This window comes from Hemiscyllium ocellatum, unplaced genomic scaffold (genome assembly GCF_020745735.1).
Source record: "Hemiscyllium ocellatum isolate sHemOce1 unplaced genomic scaffold, sHemOce1.pat.X.cur. scaffold_1074_pat_ctg1, whole genome shotgun sequence".
In the NCBI taxonomy this organism is placed as follows: Eukaryota; Metazoa; Chordata; class Chondrichthyes; order Orectolobiformes; family Hemiscylliidae; genus Hemiscyllium; species Hemiscyllium ocellatum.
This window is the reverse complement of record NW_026867666.1, coordinates 16,279-21,704: the sequence shown is the minus strand read 5'-3', so window position 1 is coordinate 21,704 and position 5,426 is coordinate 16,279.

Genomic DNA, 5,426 nt, shown 5'->3' with positions numbered 1-5,426 from the left:
TGCCGTGTGTGTGTGCGTGTCCCCCTCCCTCGCTATGTAGGTGTGCGTGTCCCCCTCCCTCGCCGTGTGCGTGTCCCCTCCCTCGCTGTGTGTGTGTCCCCCTCCCTCGCTGTGTGTGTGTCCCCCTCCCTTACTGTGTGTATCCCCACCCCTCGCTGTGTGTGCGTGTGCCCCAGCCCCTCGCTGTGTGTGTCCCCCCCTCGCTGTGCGTGTCCCCCTCCCTCACTGTATGTGTGTATGTGTGTTTCCCTGCCACGCTGTGTGTGTGTGTCTATCCCTCCGTCTGTGTGTGTGTGTGTGTGTGTGTGTATGTGCGTGCGCGCGCGTGCATGTCCCTCCTTTGCTCTGTGTGTGTGTGTGTGTGTGTCCCCCTTGCTGTGTGTATCCTCCCCTTGCTGTGTGTGTCCCTCCCCCGCTGTGTGTGTGCCTGTGTCCCCTCCCTCACTTTGTGCGCGTGTCCCCCTCACTCGCTGTGTGTGCTTGTCCCCCTCCCTCGCTCTGTGTGTGTGTGTGTGTGTGTGTGTCCCCTTCCTCTCTGTGTGCGTGTGTGTGCCCCTCTCCCTCGCTGTGTGTGTGTCCCCCTCCCTCGCAGTGTGTGTGTGTGTCCCCCTCCCTCGCTGTGTGTGTGTGTGCGTGTCCCCGTCCCTCGCAGTGTGTGTGCGTGTCCTTCCCTTGCTGTGTGCATGTCCCCCTCCCTGTCTGTGTGTGTGTACCCCTCCCTCGCTGTGTGCGTGTCCCATCCCTTGCTCTGTGTGTGTGTCCCCCTTGCTGTGTGTGTCCCTCCCTCGCTGTGTGTGTGCGCGTGCTCCCTCCCTCGCTGTGTGCGTGTGTCCACCTCCCTCGCTGTGTGTGTGTCCCCCTCCCTCGCTGTGTGTGTGTGTCCCTCTCCCTCGCTCAGTGTGTGACCCCCCTCCTCGCTGTGTGTGCACGTGTCCCTCCCTCGCAGTGTGTGCGCGTGTCCCCCTCCCTTGCTGTGTGTGTGTCCTCCCTTCCCTCGCTGTGTGTGCACGTGTCCCTGCCTTGCTGTGTGTGTGTGTGTGTGTGCGTGTCCCTCCCTTGCTGTGGGTGCACGTGTCCCCCTCCCTCGGTCTGTGTGTGCGTGTCCCTCCCTCGCTGTGTGTGTGTGTGTCTGTGCGTGTCCCACCCTCACTGTGTGTGTTCGCGTGTCCCCCTCCCTCGCTGTGTGTGTGTCCCCCGCCCTCGCTGTGTGTGTGTGTATCCCCTCCCTCGCTGTGTGTGTGTGTCCCTTTCCTCGCTGAGTGTGCACGTGTCCCTCCCTAGCTGTGTATCCCCCTCCCTTGCCGTGTGTGTGCGTGTCCCCCTTCCTCGCTATGTGCGTGTGCGTGTCCCCCTCCCTTGCCGTGTGTGTGTGTGCGTGTCCCCCTCCCTCGCTGTGTGTGTGTCCCCCTCCCTCGCTGTGTGTGTCCCCCTCCCTCGTTGTGTGTATCCCCATCCCTCGCTGTGTGTGCATGTGTCCACCCCTCGCTGTGTGTGTGTGTCCACCCCTCGCTGTGTGTGTGTCCCCCCTCGCTGTGTGTGCCCCAGCCCCCCGCTGTGTGTGTCCCCCCTCGCTGTGCGTGTCCCCCTCCCTCACTGTATGTGTGTATGTGTGTTTCCCTTCCTCACTCTGTGTGTGTCTATCCCTCCCACGGTGTGAGTGTGTGTGTGTGTGTGTGTGTGTGTGTGCGCGCGCGCGTGCATGTCCCTCCTTTGCTCTGTGTGTGTGTGTGTGTGTGTGTGTGTGTGTGTCTCCCTAGGTGTGCGTGTTTTATGCGTGACCCCCCCTGGCTGTGTGTATCCTCCCCTTGCTGTGTGTGTCCCTCCCTCGCTGTGTGTGTGCCCGTGCCCCCTCCCTCACTGAGTGCGAGTGTCCCCCTCACTCGCTGTGTGTGCTTGTCCCCCTCCCTTGCTCTGTGTGTGTGTTTGTGTGTGCGTGTCCCCCTTCCTTGCTGTGTGCATGTGTGTGACCCTCTCCCTCGCTGTGCGCGTGTCCCCCTCCCTCACTGTGTGTGTGCGCGTATGCCCCTCCTTCGCTCTGTGTGTGTGTGCGTGTCCCCCTCCCTCGCAGTGTGTGTGCGTGTCCTTCCCTCGCTGTGTGCGTGTGCCCCTCCCTGTCTGTGTGCGTGTGCCCCTCCCTGTCTGTGTGCGTGTACCCCTCCCTCGCTGTGTGCGTGTCCCATCCCTTGCTCTGTGTGTGAGTCCCCCTTGCTGTGTGTGTCCCTCCCTCGCTGTGTGTGTGCGCGTGCTCCCTCCCTCACTCTGTGCGTGTGTCCCCCTCCCTCGGTGTGTGTGCATGTCCCCTCCCTCGCTGTGTGTGTGTGTCCCTCTCCCTCGCTCGGTGTGTGTCCCCCTCCTCGCTGTGTGTGCACGTGTCCCTCCCTCGCTGTGTGTGTGTCCATCCCTCGCTGTGTGTGTGCGTGTGACCCCTCCCTCTGTGTGTGTGACCCCTCCCTCGCTGTGTTTGTGTGTCCCTCCTCCCTCGCAGTGTGTGTCCTCCCTTTCCTCGCTGTGTGTGTGTGCGTGTCCCTCTCTCGCTGTGTGTGTGTGCGTGTCCCTCCCTCGCTGTGTGTGTGTGCGTGTCTCTCCCTCGCTGTGTGTGCACGTGTCCCTCTCACTCGCCGTGTGCGTGTGCGTGTCCCTCCCTCGCTGTGTGTGTGTGCGTGTCTCTCCCTCGCTGTGTGTGCACGTGTCCCTCTCACTCGCCGTGTGCGTGTGCGTGTCCCTCCCTCGCTGTGTGCGTGTGCGTGTCCCTCCCTCGCTGTGTGCGTGTGCGTGTCCCTCCCTCGCTGTGTGTGCACGTGTCCCTCCCTCGCTGTGTGTGCACGTGTCCCTCTCACTCGCTGTGTGTGTGTCCTCCCTTCCCTCACTGTGTGTGTGTCCTCCCTTCCCTCACTGTGTGTGTGCGTGCCACTCCCCCTCCCTCGCTGTGTCTGTGTGTGTCCCACCCTCGCTGTGTGTGTGACGCCTCCCTCGCTGTGTGTGTGTCCCCCACCCTAGCTGTGTGTGTGACCCCCTCCCTCTCTGTGTGTGCACGTATCCCTCACTCGCTGTGTGTCCCCCTCCCTTGCCGTGTGTGTGTGCGTGTCCCCCTCCCTCGCTATATGCGTGTGCATGTCCCCCTCCCTCGCTGTGTGTGTCCCCCTCCCTTGCCGTGTGTGTGTGCGTGTCCCCCTCCCTCGCTATGTAGGTGTGCGTGTCCCCCTCCCTCGCCGTGTGCGTGTCCCCTCCCTCGCTGTGTGTGTGTCCCCCTCCCTCGCTGTGTGTGTGTCCCCCTCCCTTACTGTGTGTATCCCCACCCCTCGCTGTGTGTGCGTGTGTCCACCTCTCGCTGTGTATGTGTGTCCCCTCGCTGTGTGTGCCCCAGCCCCTCGCTGTGTGTGTCCCCCCCTCGCTGTGCGTGTCCCCCTCCCTCACTGTATGTGTGTATGTGTGTTTCCCTGCCACGCTGTGTGTGTGTGTCTATCCCTCCGTCTGTGTGTGTGTGTGTGTGTGTGTGTGTATGTGCGTGCGCGCGCGTGCATGTCCCTCCTTTGCTCTGTGTGTGTGTGTGTGTGTGTCCCCCTTGCTGTGTGTATCCTCCCCTTGCTGTGTGTGTCCCTCCCCCGCTGTGTGTGTGCCTGTGTCCCCTCCCTCACTTTGTGCGCGTGTCCCCCTCACTCGCTGTGTGTGCTTGTCCCCCTCCCTCGCTCTGTGTGTGTGTGTGTGTGTGTGTGTCCCCTTCCTCTCTGTGTGCGTGTGTGTGCCCCTCTCCCTCGCTGTGTGTGTGTCCCCCTCCCTCGCTGAGTGTGTGTGTGTGTCCCCCTCCCTCGCTGTGTGTGTGTGTGCGTGTCCCCGTCCCTCGCAGTGTGTGTGCGTGTCCTTCCCTTGCTGTGTGCATGTCCCCCTCCCTGTCTGTGTGTGTGTACCCCTCCCTCGCTGTGTGCGTGTCCCATCCCTTGCTCTGTGTGTGTGTCCCCCTTGCTGTGTGTGTCCCTCCCTCGCTGTGTGTGTGCGCGTGCTCCCTCCCTCGCTGTGTGCGTGTGTCCACCTCCCTCGCTGTGTGTGTGTGTCCCCCTCCCTCGCTGTGTGTGTGTGTCCCTCTCCCTCGCTCAGTGTGTGACCCCCCTCCTCGCTGTGTGTGCACGTGTCCCTCCCTCGCAGTGTGTGCGCGTGTCCCCCTCCCTTGCTGTGTGTGTGTCCTCCCTTCCCTCGCTGTGTGTGCACGTGTCCCTGCCTTGCTGTGTGTGTGTGTGTGTGCGTGTCCCTCCCTTGCTGTGGGTGCACGTGTCCCCCTCCCTCGGTCTGTGTGTGCGTGTCCCTCCCTCGCTGTGTGTGTGTGTGTCTGTGCGTGTCCCACCCTCACTGTGTGTGTTCGCGTGTCCCCCTCCCTCGCTGTGTGTGTGTCCCCCGCCCTCGCTGTGTGTGTGTGTATCCCCTCCCTCGCTGTGTGTGTGTGTCCCTTTCCTCGCTGTGTGTGCACGTGTCCCTCCCTAGCTGTGTATCCCCCTCCCTTGCCGTGTGTGTGCGTGTCCCCCTTCCTCGCTATGTGCGTGTGCGTGTCCCCCTCCCTTGCCGTGTGTGTGTGTGCGTGTCCCCCTCCCTCGCTGTGTACGTGTCCCCTCCCTCGCTGTGTGTCCCCCCCCGCTGTGTGTGTCCCCCTCGCTGTGTGTGCCCCACCCCCTCGCTGTGTGTGTCCCCCCCTCGCTGTGCATGTCCCCCTCCCACACTGTATGTGTGTATGTGTGTTTCCCTGCCTCGCTGTGTGTGTGTCTATCCCTCCCTCGGTGGGTGGGTGTGTCTGTGCGCGCGCGCGTGCATGTCCCTCCTTTGGTGTGTGCGTGTGTGTGCGCGCGTCCCTGCCTCACTGTGTGTGTGTATGTGTGTGTCCCTCCTTAGCTGTGTGTGTTTTATGCGTGTCCCCCTCTTGCTGTGTGTGTGTCCTCCCCTCGCTGTGTGTGTGCGTGTGACCCCTCCCTCTGTGTGCGTGACCCGTCCCTCGCTGTGTGTGTGTCCTCCCTTCCCTCGCTGTGTGTGTGTGCGTGTCCCTCCCTCGCTGTGTGTGTGTGCGTGTCCCTCCCTCGCTGTGTGTTTGTGCGTGTCCCTCCCTCGCTGTGTGTGCACGTGTCCCTCCCTCGCTGTGTGTGTGCGTGTCCCCCTCCCTCGCTGTGTGTGTGCGTGTCCCCCTCCCTCGCTGTGTGTGTGTGTATGTGTGTTCGTGTCCCTCCCTCGCTGTGTGTGCACGTGTCCCTCCCTCGCTGTGTGTGCACGTGTCCCTCCCTCGCTGTGTGTGTGCGTGTCCCCCTCCCTCGCTGTGTGTGTGCGTGTCCCCCTCCCTCGCTGTGTGTGTGTGTATGTGTGTTTCCCTGCCTCGCTGTGTGTGTGTCTATCCCTCCCTCGGTGTGTGTGTGTGTGTGTGTGTGTGTGTGTGTGTGTGTGTGTGTGTGTGT